Source organism: Pipistrellus hanaki (genome assembly GCF_964339955.1).
Source record: "Pipistrellus hanaki genome assembly, chromosome: 3".
NCBI classification, from domain to species: domain Eukaryota; kingdom Metazoa; phylum Chordata; class Mammalia; order Chiroptera; family Vespertilionidae; genus Pipistrellus; species Pipistrellus hanaki.
The window spans coordinates 58,077,378-58,092,110 of record NC_140505.1 but is presented as its reverse complement, the minus strand read 5'-3'; positions in this window follow the sequence as shown (position 1 = coordinate 58,092,110).

The window sequence follows — 14,733 nt, the reverse complement described above, 5'->3', positions numbered from 1 at the left end:
ACAAGTTTACTTCATATAAAATAGCATAAAAACTTTAAAATGTAGAAAACAGGACCAGGCATTTAGAAAGTCCCCAATAAATATTCAATTCCTTATATAGCCATTGGTGAAAAAATTACTCTTTTAATTTTTAATGTATTTATATAAAATATAACTGTATTAAGCATAAGGATTGTCATTTTGATATTCTTGTATATTTCTTGTCTTTGTTGTCTCTGTGCAGGTCCTTATACAAAGTCAGAATTTAATACAATTTTATTAAATTTCTTTGCTTAATAATAATTATAATAGTTAATATTATAATTTAGATGATATCTTAAACAGTCTGTATTTTTCACTAGAGTTTATTGAACTTAGTTTGAACTCTGATTTTGACCCATATCAATGACATGAGAGGATAGGAATGCCTGACCTGTAAGTTCTGAGGTTAACCTTGTACATGAGAACTACTGTTCATGAAAAAGTGCATGATTTTTCTTGAAAACAATTCCAGGAAATATACTGTTATATAGATTGGGTTATATCCATCCAGAATAGTATTGAATGTCTGCTATATCCATTGCTTTGTCCAAATTTAGATTATGAGTAATAGAGTCATACAAAGTTTACTAACAGGAAAAAGTAATTGTTTAGACAATGTTCCTCTTCATTGTATCAAAATATTTTATGCATAGTTACCATGGAGAAGGAATAAAGAAAGGTGAGTTTTTAAGCATCCTTCAAACTATTATAATACATAAGAAAAATATTTCAAAAGGGCTTTAATTTCCTATTAAAATATTTTAGGTGGTATACATTATTCTACTTTTGTTTGTGTGATGCTACTTTTTGAACTATGAAGCAAACATATTCCAAGGAAATATTAAGGCTACATTAGTTTGAAATAAGTGCAAGAATGGCCAGGTTGGATAAATATTTTAGTAAATAGCAAAACCATTTAATGTGCTTTTATTACTGCTGTGTTTTTTCATATGAACTTATGAAGTACCTTTTAATTTTCTAGAGAATAAACATTGAGAAGTCAAAGTTGGGGAAACATATTACTCATATCAACTCAGCATTGAAAGAGCAAGAAAAAATGTAAGATGTAGGCATAATGCCGCCATCTTATCAATCAAAAACAGAAACTCTTGTAACTGCCTCTTTCACATACTGTCCCTGAAAAATGGGTAAGTGAAAATGTATAGTAGGTCTAAAGTAAATGAAATCTACATTAAGTTTCTCTATAATTTTCCCTACTACCCACAATATTTCAAATTCCTCTTTTGTCACTAAAGCCCAGAAAAATATACTTCACAAATTACATGCAAAAAAAGTACAAACCTAAATGTAGTTGATGAATGGATCACAAATAATGAAATATTAAGAATTTGTAAAAGATTTCCAAGGATGGTTAAGATGAAAGCTTATTACAGCCTTTCTTTCCCTGTGATTGTAACAAAAACTATGGGCATATTGCAAAGAATGACTGACTACCTTTACTCTGCAAAGTAAATGATAGCAGATGAATAGGAAGGTAAGTCAAACCCGAAGAAATAAAAGGCCATGACTTCACTGTTGTTTTTTCCTCTCTCCTTTATCTCCTGGCTTTTACCTGAGAGTTCAAGTAGAAGTGGACAATGAAAATTAAAAGGAAAATTCTATTTTTTAAGGCAAAAAGACCTCCACTAACTGGAGAGTAGACTAGGTGGAGAAAAAAAAAATTTCCCCCCTTCACCCTGCTCTGAGGGAGCCCCAGTGGTGAAGCTGTTCTGATGCCTTGACAAAGTTTCTAAAACCTCAGGCATGAAACATCCCTGTTTTCAGAAGAATCAAGAAAGGGACTCCAATGGTCCAAAAGTGGGAGGAAAATCACCTGTATTTTTTCTCTCTCAGCTTTGCCTGAGAATGGTCACAGTAATGAGAAACTGCACACCAGCACGAAGATAAACCCTGGCTTACAAGTCAGAAAACTGGGGAAGGGCCCCAGGGAACCAAAGAATGGCTGAGAAATTGGGGAGCTGGAAGAGGAAGAAGGGGATGCCCAAAGACCATATTTGAACTTACAAAAGCCCAGGCTCATCTCAGTCTGTTCACTAACAGAAGAGACATCAATAAGCATGATAAAAGCTTTGAGAACTGAACTATTGTTTACACAAATACCTAAGTCCTAGACAAATCCCTGAGTGAAGAGGCACAAAGAAATTCAAAAACACATACAGACTTTGAAACCTGAACTGACTTTAGAGGCACCGCATACGAAGGCAAATCTGAATGCTTGATCTGAACCTAACCATGCCAATTGTCTGCTAAAACAAACAGTAAAAAAAAAAGGATAGCAAATCTTCAAAGAATTTTAAGAGGACTCTGAGTTTTATAATGTAATGTTCAAAATGTCCAGGATATAATTCAAAATCATTGTACATGGAAAGAATTGGGAAAATCTGGCCAACGCAATGGGAAAAAAAAATAATATAAAAGCCAATCCCAAGATGACTCAGATGTTGAAATTATCAGGCAAAGACCTAAAGCAGTTTAACATCATGATCCATGAGTTTAAGTTCATCAATCTCAATATGAATAGAAAGACAGGCATTTTCAGCAGATAAAGAGAAACTACATTAGAGAATCATGTGGCAAATGGAAATGTGGTAACTGACAAATATAATATATGAGATAAAAGGTCAACAGTAGACCTGGGAATAAAATAGGAAAAACTTGGTAAATTTAAAGATAAAGCAGTAGATATTTTGCAATCTTAACAATAGAAGGAAAAAAAAAAAAAGATTGAATAAAATGTAATCAGGGTCAGGCACCTGAGGGACAATATCAGAAAGTCTAATAATTATTTAATTATCACTCTGGAAAAAGAAGCTAAAGTAATTGGTACAGAATGAAAAAAAACATTGAAAGAAATAATGGTCTGAAAACTGTCTTCCAAAAATTTAACAGTTGGATCCTTCTTTTCATTTCAGGAAAAATGAAGAATTCTCCATCCAAGTCAAGAATTTTATTAGTAATGGAACTCAAACATTGTATCTGGAGAAAATGAAGACACCCTTTCTCAACTTCATTTGCAGCAGACATGGCCATGTGACCATGTGCTGGCCAATGGGGTGTAAATAGACAGGATCTGAGTTACTTCTAGGTAATGCCCATGCAATGAAATAGCTCGTGTTTTCTTCTTTCTTCTCTTTCAGCCTGCTATGTGAACCTTTTAATCTAATATTGAATGTTAGTTGCCATGAGGATTAACACAATATCCTACAGGGTGGAGGGATAAAAAAGAGCCAAAAGAGAGAAGGAAAAATGAACCTCAACAACATGGACAGTTGGTCTGAGGGCTGATACATAATAGAGAAAAATTGTTTGACTTACTATCATTCAGTTGGGACTTGTTACAGGAACTATACATTTATCCTAACTAATATAGGAATCTAGCTCAATTACAACTCAGACATTCCTTCAGAACACTATCAAAAATAGCCTCTACTAGATACTTTCTGTCGCCTGATTTTGTTTGACTGATTACCAACTCAATTATTATTTTTAATGTATTTATCTGTAGATTATTTTATATGTATAGTACTTGGATTTTCCCAGCATGGATATATGAATTTCTTTTACTAATTTAAAATTATTGAACACTAACTAAATCAGTATTATTTTAAGGTTTTGCTTCTTTTGGAATTAATTTCGTAGGTTTTTATACTATCAAATCCAAAGAAAGAATGAAGAATATCTAAAATTAAATATTATTTAGTAATTTTATTAATTACTTAATACAGTTTAAAACGCAAGATAAAGTGCTTAATATAAACATTAAAATTTGTCGAAAATAAGCATGAGCTCAAAACAAAAAGGCACAATATTTAGCACTGAAAAGAGTGAGCTAAGTATTTGCATTTGCCATTTCTACAAAGTATAATGAACAACAGCTCATACTGTATTTAGTTCTCCAAAAGAGGAAAGAAAAATCAGCATCACTAAGTGAGAGGTAGGAGAAATTCCAAAATTACTGATAGAAAATATAAGCAGTTTAGTCCATGTATTTCCCAAACTTAAAAAATCTCTCTATATAAAAGCCCAGCTACCTTTACAGCCGAATGACCAGAACAACCAGTTGCTATGATGTGCACTGACCACCAGGGGGCAAATTTTCAATGCAGGAGCTCCCCTCAGTGGGCACTGTGCTCAGCCAGAAGCCAGGCTCATGGCTGGTGAGACAGTGGTGGTGATGGGAGCTTTTCCTGCAGCACTAAGGAACAGTGAACCAAGTGGTAAAGAGTAAGCCGGTGAGTGGTTAGGAGCAAACAGGGGGACAGTTAGGAAAGAGGGATCCTGGATTGCGAGAGAGCACAGGACGGGCTGAGAGACACCTCCCATGCCCGAATTTCATGCATCGGGCCTCTAGTATAAATTTTAGAACTGTATTTTATGAAACAGTAAGTTAATAAAATTAGTATAATCTGATATGTTAACAATTTGAAGAGTAATTTTGCATGTTGAACATTGATTGAGCTACTGCTTTTTTTGTACTTTATTTCAATTTGGCTTCTACTTTTAAATTTTATTTAAAATTTAATTAGGACAATGATTTTAACTGTTTCTTTTGTTATTATTGAAGCTTTTTTATTTGCTTTATTTTTGTCTGCTTGTTTTTAGACTGCTGTACCAGAATAAATAATGTTAGAGAAACTATCCATTGGTTTGCCTGAATTAGCAACTTTACAGGATAAATCAGTTTACTAACTGTAAACCCATTTCTTTATTTACTACTTGCAATAGTATAGAGAAATGCAACTCAGTTGGATACATCACATTTTATATTTAGCCTTGAATTCTTCATGTCCAAAATTACCCTTTAAAGCTTAATTGCTATTAGTAACAAAATAATGAATCATTTACACAAAAATATAACACCAGTAAATTGAGATAATTTAGTGCTAATAAAATGACGGTGTTCCCTAATGAGTAACTTTATGAGAAAATTCTTATAGGTAGGAGGAAGAGGTTAGAAGTGAGAAATAAGTAGTTGTTCCTATTATGACTTCATTTGGCTGCATAAAATGAAACGCACCAGATCATGTTAGACAAATAGTGTTAGCTATTTCTCACATGTCCAGAAGTCAATGTCCAAGACTGTCTAATTAATTTAATTATGTAATACGATATCTATATTTCCATCTTTCTGCTTCACTTCTCTTGGCTTGTGATATTTATTCTTAAGTTTGTTTACTCAAACATTGTAAATATATGAGAGCTCAGTATTTGCAACATCATGACAGTATTTAAGGAAGTAGAAAAGGGAAGCATGCAAGTAAAAGGGGGTAACATTTTTTTTCTAGAAATGTATCAGATAACCAATTCTGTCTTTAAGGAAAGATGGGAAATGTAACTATTTGCCTGTTTATGTTGCAAATAAAACAACTTTAGATTTTGTTTTTAAAGAGGAAAATTGAAATTAAAATTGCATATTGTCTAGTTAACTATATTTTTATAGTAACTATCATGACTATATTTTTCCTAATGCCCATACCCCACAGAAAATAAGCCTGTGGGAAGTAAATTAATTTGGGAAACAAACTCATCCACTTACAAAGCCCTCTCCTCAGAAACATGATATTGAAAGTTAAAAACAGATCTTCTAGTTCATCAGTCTATTCCCAAGATTCACTGATCAGGGATTGAACTGTGACCTCTTGGTTCCTGGGTCCTCACTCAACGCTTGAGCCACACTAGTTGGGCTCTCTTTATTCTTAACATTTTCAAATAGTATGTGTTTCTGTTCTTTAATATTTTAATAAAATTAAATCTACAAAAATGTTTGGTTCTAGTGCAATTTTATAATCAGCTACTTTAAAAGTTATCTTTTTCCTCTTGAATAATCAATCGATTTGCTCATGTTTTTTTTTTAATCTCTTTTGAATCAAATTCAAAATGTATAGATTTCAAAACGAATCATGCATTTCATAGAACTATTTATTTATTTGATATTTCTTATTGATTTCAGAGAGGAAGGGAGAGGGAGAGAGAGATAGAAACATAAATGATGAGAGAGAATCACTGATTGGCTGCCTCCTGCATGTCCCCTACTGGGGATCCAGGCATGTGCCCTTGACCAGAATCAAACCCAGGAACTTACAGTCCACAGGCTGACACTCTATCCACTGAGCCAAACCAGCTAGGGCAGAACTTTTTATATTTACTCACCTGGACTTAAGCAAAATGATCTCTTAAATTTAGTAACAACTACTTTTTAAAATATCTTTCAAGAAACTATAACATGATATCTTTACTATTGTTTCTTTTGTTTTTCTAAAGTGATAGACTTATTAATATATTATTAAAAAACAGCATACTCATTAGAAGCAGTTGTTTCATTCCTTATACTCTTACTAGATAGGGGCGTCCCCTTAGCCCAGCCTGCACCCTCTCCAATCTGTGACCCCTTGGGGGGTGGGGGGGAGGTCAGATTGCAGGTTTAGACCTGATCCCAGGGATTGGTCTGAAATCCACACTTGGGCATCCCTCTCACAATTGGGACTGCTGGCTCCTAACCACTCACCTGCCTGACTTCCTGATCACCCCTAACTGCCCACCTTGCCAACCTGATCACATCTTACTGCCTCTGCCTACCAGCCTGATTGCTCCTAACTGCCTCCTCCTACACCCCTCTCCCCCGCCAGCCTAGTCTCCCCTAACTGCTTCTGCCTGCTGACCTGATTGCCCCTAATGGCCCCTCCTTCCAGCCTGGTCATCCCCAACTGCCCCACGCTGCTGGCCTGATTGCTTCTAAATGCCCTCCACCATCCTGGTCACCTCCAACTTCCCCCCATCTTCCTGGTCACCCATCACTGTCCCCCATGCCAGCCTGATTGCTTCACTCAGTTTGCTGTTTGGTTGTTGCATGAGGACATCCCAACCAATTTGAATATCACCCATTTATTAGTATAGATTGTTAGGTAAGGTAGATAGCTCCCAGAGCAGGAAGAAAGGGGAGTTTATCTCACTCACTGAACAAAGAATTCAGCAGTCCTGGCACTTGCCAGGATAAAATCTCTAGATGTTCTCATAAATTCTGGGAAAAACCATAACAATGTAAAATGGGGACCTTGAAATCGAGTCTGTTACCCAAGACATCGGGCAGAGGAACCTTGAAATCTATAGGGAGAAAAGGATGAAGCCCTTGAATCCTCACTAGGTGGGGCATTCAGGCTAGCTGAGTTTGCTTTATGCCAAGTATATTCTTAATAAGTTCATTTGCTTTGCTTTAACACTCCTTTCTGTCGCTCATCTATAATATATTCTCTCTCAGGAGCATGACAAGAGCCGCGAGGAGGGGAGACACCCCTCTGACTCAGGCAGCTCTCTGGTAACAAAATTATAATGAGGAAATCTTGAAAAACTGAATGTATATGTGGTTTATTAAGAATTATATAAATGGCCCTAGCCCGTTTGGCTTACTGGACAAAACGACAGCCTGCAAGCTGAAGGGTCCTGGGTTTGATTCTGATCAAGGGCATATGCTTGGGTTGCAGGCTCCATCCCGAGTAGGGGCCCTGACGGAGGTAGCCTATCAATGATTCTCTCTCGCCATCGACGTTTCTATCTCTCTCTCCCTCTCCCTTCCTCCCTGAAATCAATTATATATATATATATATATATATATATATTATTTTTTTTAAATTATATAATTGCCTATGAATATCATTCAATCTTTGCTCAGAGTTTTCTTCTACAGTTAGACCTACAACAAGATTTATGTCTTAGAAAAATAGATTGAATTTTTACCCTAGCACTTACGGTAGTAACTGTGAACTTGGGCAAATTGCCTAATCTCTATGTCCCTCGTTTGTTTTCACCTTTAAAATAAGATAACAATGTACTGCCTACTTTATAGTATTGTTGATAGTATTTGGTAAATAATCTAGGCAAAAAAGTTGTTACTTTTTCTGAAGAAAAAAAAAGGTGGAACAAACACTTATGCTTTAAGAGCTACTCTATATTTCATATAATTTATTTTTTTATGTTTAAGCTTTATTATCCTTGAGTTAATTTTTATAGCAAAATCCACATTTGGATTAAGAGAAAACTTTAAATAATATTTTTTAGTATCTAATCTGAAATAAAACAGTGTAAGATATACAGACATATATTTGTATTGCTTCATGTAATTTAACCTAATGCTTTATTATTGAAATCAGGCCTATCATTTGAGATTGTTTGTCCAGTATCCTCTGAATATCCCCTGAATATGAATATTGAGTTTTTCCTCATCTTTTTAAAGGCTCTGTTTAAAAAATAATAATAATAGCTCTCTGGTCTTTTCTTAGTATCCCTTTCTTTGAACAAACACTTTATCTTTGTTCCAGTCCAGTGTTCATTACCACATCAATAAGCTTGTTTGGTTTACTTTCCATCTTAATGTGACTAATGGACCACTGTTTATATATTGTTCTGCTGCTTTTACTAACTATTCTGCTTGCCAATTGTGCTCTGTTTGAAGTATACATATCCTCCATCTGCTGTAACATTTTGTATCCACATCCCAGCTGCATTAATTCCAGTAATTGCATAAATTTATTGAACTTTATTACCCAGGATTGATCCTATGTGTTAGGGAAACCTCAACTACTTACAAACAAAATTGTTCTAGATTCAATATTTTGTTTTTAGAGTTCATTTGCAAAATAGCACTTTTTTTTTTCTTTTAGTGTTCTTTGAATTGTGGCCCTTAAATGAATCTAATGAAGTATTCTATTCATTTATCTTGCCAGAAATAGGCTTTTTTTTGTGTGATAAAAATAAGCTTGCCTTTTACCCCCTTTGAAACGGTGTATTGATGATGATTTTAAATTGGATTGTATAGATTCTGGCAAAAGTGTGGTCCAGGATCTGGTTCACTATCTACCTCTTAATAGATCTAACAGTGTTGGATGTATCATTAGGACTCTCTGAATCTCAATTTTCAACTTTGTAAATTTTTAAGCTGGCATTTTTAATTCTTTCCCATAAGGTGGCTAAAATAATATGAAATTTAAATGAAATAATGTTTAACCAAGTTCTTGAAAAGTGTCTGAAACTATTTCTCCTCTTAATGAAGAAATTAGACCAAATGGAGTTAGGTTCCTTTCTCTTAGAATCCTTTCTAGCTCTGGTATATATATATATATATATATATATATATATATATATATATATATATATTTATTTATTTATTTCATATATATATATATATATATATGAAATAAATATATATATATATGAAATAAATAAATATATCTATATATCTATATGTATATTTGTATATTTCCCTACTTATGCACCATCTCCACTATCTTCCCAACAAATGTATTGCCCAGAGCTGTATTTTTTTTGGTAGCCATTTTCAATCCAAAGTCCTCAGAGCATAAATAATAACAATGGTAAAACTTTGATCAAAAGGATAAATTCAATACTTCTGATCTATAAAATGTTGTCATCACTTCATCTATCACAAATGATTATTCTCTTAAAACAAAGACCTAAAAGCCAGGCCTAGGTGTGGATCGTGGATCTACTTACTTCAGCAACCGTGGACAAATCACTTCAACTCTGTGAAATATCTTTATCTTCACTAAAAAGAAAATAATATCTCTGTCCCTACCTTCCAAGTTCCTTTGAAAATCAAATATAATAATTTTCTGTATTTTATATATTAAAAATGCCAAGAAAATATTAGTTATATTTATTTACTACAGGCCCAGTGCACAAAATTAATCAGTTGGGGTGGGGTGGGAGATTGGTCGCTCAGCCAGGCCTGCGTCCTCTCACAGACCCAGAGCCCTCAGGGAATGTCTGACTGAGGGAGCCTAAGCCAGCAGTCTGACATCCTTAGCGCTGCTGCAAAGGTGGGAGAGACTCCAGCCACTGCCACTGGACTCATCAGTCATGTGCCTGGCTTCTAGTTGAGCAGTGCTCCTCTGTGGGAGCACACTGACCACCGGGGGGCAGCTCCTGAGTTAAGCATCTGCCCTTTGGTGGTCAGTGCGCATCATAGTGACCAATCATTTGCATTCTGTCAATTTGCATGTTAGCCTTTTATTATACAGGATGTGGCATTATGAATTACTTGTCCATTATCTAAAAGACAGAATAACCCATTAATAAAGACTGTTCTGCTCTGGTGACCATGATTGGAGAGAAGAATAACCTGGAACCCTGGGCCACATGGTGTATATGCCAATGTATTCAGAGAATGAGGCAGAAAAATCCCTTGGACAAGGAGATAAAGAGCAAGGCCTCACAGCTCCTGACCTCAAGTGCCTGTTTCAAGTTCTTGATGCAGGTGACCAGCCAATCTCTGCAGAGTCACTATTCAAAGAGTGCATAAAATAGTCAATCATTACATTTTAAAGGGTTGTTAGTGCTCATTTTGATACATTCAGACCATTCAAGTCACTGAGACTTGCCTGAAGATTATTGGAAGGAATGTTTTGGGAGCTATCAATCCACATAATTTATCTAAACAAACCTCTGAAGGCAGGTACTTTATTCAATTCTTCCCCTGAAGAATTGCCCTTATACAATTCTACCTAGAGGTAGGGAAATAAACTCAGCAGGAGAGAAGCAGCCCAATTCAAGCCACAGGCATCACTGGAGCCTCAGGCCTTTCCAATAGAACAAACTTCACAGAGCTGCCGCGGGGGCCGGGGCCGGGTACCAGCACATGCCTGTAACACTACATTTGCTTCATCTAACTTAAGCAGACCTGAAGAGAGATCTTAATTTATTGAAAGTATAACCTAAATCTCACAGCATGAATAAAGGACTCGACAACAAGATTTTAAAAATGAGCAGTCAAAACAAAGATTGGAGAAAGAGCCACAGAAATGTGCACTTAAAGTCTACTGGTTGTATTAGATATGGCATCTCACCATCCCCAGGCCATATTCTGTGTCACTCCATGAAGATTCAAAATTGGCAGGAGGTGCAGTTTAACAGACCAACTCTAAATCTCCCAAGGGACCCCGAATGGGCTAAGAGAAGAATAGTGAATATACAAACCCTCCAGTTTTCAGACTGAGGCTGGCTCCTATCTCCTTCCAGGGCACATATTGTACTATGGGGACTTCCCAGAGGGGATCCTGCTTTGTTAATAAAAGGCTGACAAATTCCACTACAGTTTCCTAAACCATGACCTTTTGTGGTCCAATTCAAGCACTTTACCCTAGGCAAAGGTTCTTAAGCATTTCCTTAAAATTATGATTAATAAATGGGAAATATTATAAAACATAACTCCGCAGGAGTGTAGTTTTGCCAGTACAATGACAGGGAGGTGATTGCTAAAGATGGTGTTCATCCTTCTATAGCATGTGATGGGCAGCCTTACCACACTCAACTGCAGGCAGCATAAGAGATTTGAGTCAGTTGTTGAGTAAAATGTGTTGTTGATAGGTTTAAAAAACCAGAAACCAAAATACCACCTGACTATTATTCACTTAGGAGCTATGACAGACACTGTTATCTATTTACTTAAAAGTAATTAAAGCCCCACCCCTCTTCTTTGCTGTTAGATCTCAACTTTCACTTAGAAACAGAAAGTGCCAAATTCACATTTTCTCTGGCCCCTGTATTTCATATAGGGGATGTACAAATGATTAAATAGCGACTAATGAAATTTCACAAAAAGTGACCTGAGTGGCTTCTTGAGAAGCTTTATTTCCTAACTTAAAAAAAAAAAAAAAAATCTTCCCTCTAACTCCGTTTTGATATTGTAATTTGAGGCTGTGCTTTGTAGATTTGCTGTGGACATTCAAATATCTTTAAGATTGAGAAGTCAATTTTAGAGAAGCTAACTTTCACCTGTCTGTTTAAAAAAATATGCCAAAATGTCAAACTCTCTACTTTATTATTTTATTGACTTTTTACAGAGAGGAAGGGAGAGAATTAGAGAGTTAGAAACATCGATGAGAGAGAAATATCGATCAGCTGCCTGCTGCACACATCCTACTGGGGATGTGCCCCCAACCAAGGTACATGCCCTTGACCAGAATTGAATGTGGGACCCTTCAGTCCACAGGCTAATGGTCTATCCACTAAGCAAAACCAGTTAGGGCTATTTTTTTTCTTTTTAAAAATATTTTTTAAAATTTATTTCAGTGAGGAAGGGAAAGGGAGATAGAATGAGAATAATTGATCACCTGCCTCCTGCACAAACCACAGGGAGAATCGAGCCAATAACCCTGGCATGTACCTCAACTGGGAATCAAACTGGGATCTCTTGGTTCATAGGTCAATGGTCAACCACCGACCCTGGCTGGGCTGCTTTATATATTTCAAAAGGTGAATTGATACCTGTATTTAGGTGTCAAGATGGGTTTCTTTATGGATCTACTAAAACTTGGACCTTAAGCTCTATTGATCCCCATCTAGTGATTAGAAACATTGACTTTAAATATAATTTTTAAAAAATTATAACAAGTGGAGCTTTCAAACTCCCCTGGATCCTTTTCTCCCTCCAATGTGTATAGCAATAGAAGTAGTCATATCTGTGACAGAAGCAGGCCAGATCTATAATAAGACCTTATGAGAAGAGACAAGATTTTCCAGCCTCACTTTAGTTAGTTTAGGTTCATATGATTAGACTTTGGCCAATGGGCTGGGAGTAGTAGTGATGCATGCCTTTCCAGACCTTCTCTGGAAGAGACACCTCATGCAATGGCCCCCGCGTCACTGACTGGAGGAAAGATACCCAAAAGAGCTTCCCAATCCACATCCGACTGTGGTGAAGTAAAAACCAGGCTTTATGGTATTGAGCAACTAAATGTGGAGCTATTTGTTAAAATAGCATACAACGTCTTGACTAATACACTATACAAACGTTTTGACTAATTATATAATTCACTTTTTACTATTTAAATAAAATATATTATATGTTCAATTTTCTGGTACCACTTCAATTCCAAGGTGTTTGTGAAAATCTGAACACATGCAATCTCATTGCCATTTCGTGCTTTATATCCTAGTTTTGCTAAAATTGGTCCGATTTCCATTTTTCCTGTATTTTCTTATCCTCTACCATGTTGACTCAGTTATAAAAACAGCCTGATTCCTTATTTGGGAACATCTCTCACACAATCCCTATGAAAGTGAGAAATAAACTATGTGAACACATAAATTATAAGCAGCATTAGGTAAACTTCTGAAAAGTCATTTAGTCTCTGCCACTTCTAAGAATTTCTCACTGACCAACATATCCCCAGCCTGTTCCTACCTGTTCCCTTATCTTATCCTTCTTTCTCTTTTATTATCTGCTCTTCTCAAGAAAAGAAACTTCTTTAAACTTTTTCTGCAGACGTATTCTCTTTGCTTAGATTTAATTTCATTCAAGATCATATCCATAATAAAACATGGCATTTAGGATATATTAATAAAGAGTTATCCAATTGGCAAAAATTCAGAGAATACCTCTTAAAATAACATATTTTTCTTCTCTAGGTGAAATCTTTCATCTTCAAAGCCCCATGCCCATGATCTGTAGAGATTCTCCCAGGATTTTCTATCATATGTTTTAAGGACATGCATTGTACATAGACTAAAAAATTTTGGATAGTGAGATATGTAAAACCTACCCACATGAGTGATCCAGGTCTAGGATTCTCTGGTTATTATGTGACCCTTTATTGAGCACTCGTATAGGAAATATCATGTTGTCTTTCTTTCCAGCAAAGCTCATATTTCCACTTGCATTTTAATACCACCCAATTCTTAAATCTATGCTTATTAAAATCAAACCCTGCCATTAAACTTCTTATGTAGTGCTGTTATCAAGGTAGGTAATATTAATAAAGGAAAGGAGCAAAGGGGATCAGACATTAAGAAGCCTAATAAACTGGGAAGCTGAATCTAATATTTGGCTTGCTTCTCTGCAAAAGAACATGATTTCCACCCACAAGAGTGGCTGCATTCAAATCCCTGAATGGCTAAATGAGCAAGGGTAGAGAAGATCTCAGATTATGTCTGCATTGCACAGAAATTGTGAACTACACCTTTTAGAAACAACAAGAAAAAAAGTTAAAGAAAAGACAACAGAATTCATTTGGATGGACTTTTTGCCGCTAAGACATACCAAACAAAAAGGAAGTTGTACCAAAGTTATACCAAGCCTTAGAACTAGCTATTCTGTATTTGTTAAATTCCAGAGGGTCAGGTGTGTGTAAAAGTCCTGACAGAGCCATACTACAGTTCTTTATTGGATTCTGATGCAGGCTGGCAAAAAGTTACCATTAATTGCTCGAGGGCTATATAATCCTTCTTATTGAGTTCATTGAAAAGAGTTTTTGAGAAATGCCTACCCAACTCTGGTGAGCTGAGTAGCTTAAATAAAGCTTACACAAAGCTTTTTTTTCATCTCGAGCATCCAAGTTACTTGGCATTTTCAGGATCACAGTGGGACCCCAGAGAAAAGAGTCAACAAAACAAGCCCATAAAATCAGGAAGGCATTGAATGTTTGGATTCAGGACTAGACACGGGGAAAATTAAAAGGATGCCTTTAAAATGCACACTCTCTGCAACAAAGCAAAACCAATTGATAAACATTTTGTTGAGATTGCAGAGGAAGGACTTTGTAGAATGTTTTTAGAAAACAAAAGAACCCTAAAGTAATTGCAAATCCTTTATGTACCCATTTGTTTTCTAATGCTCACAATACCTATTTCCAAGAAAAAATTCTGGGCCTAAATCTTAAATAATATTGGGATTTCCTTATT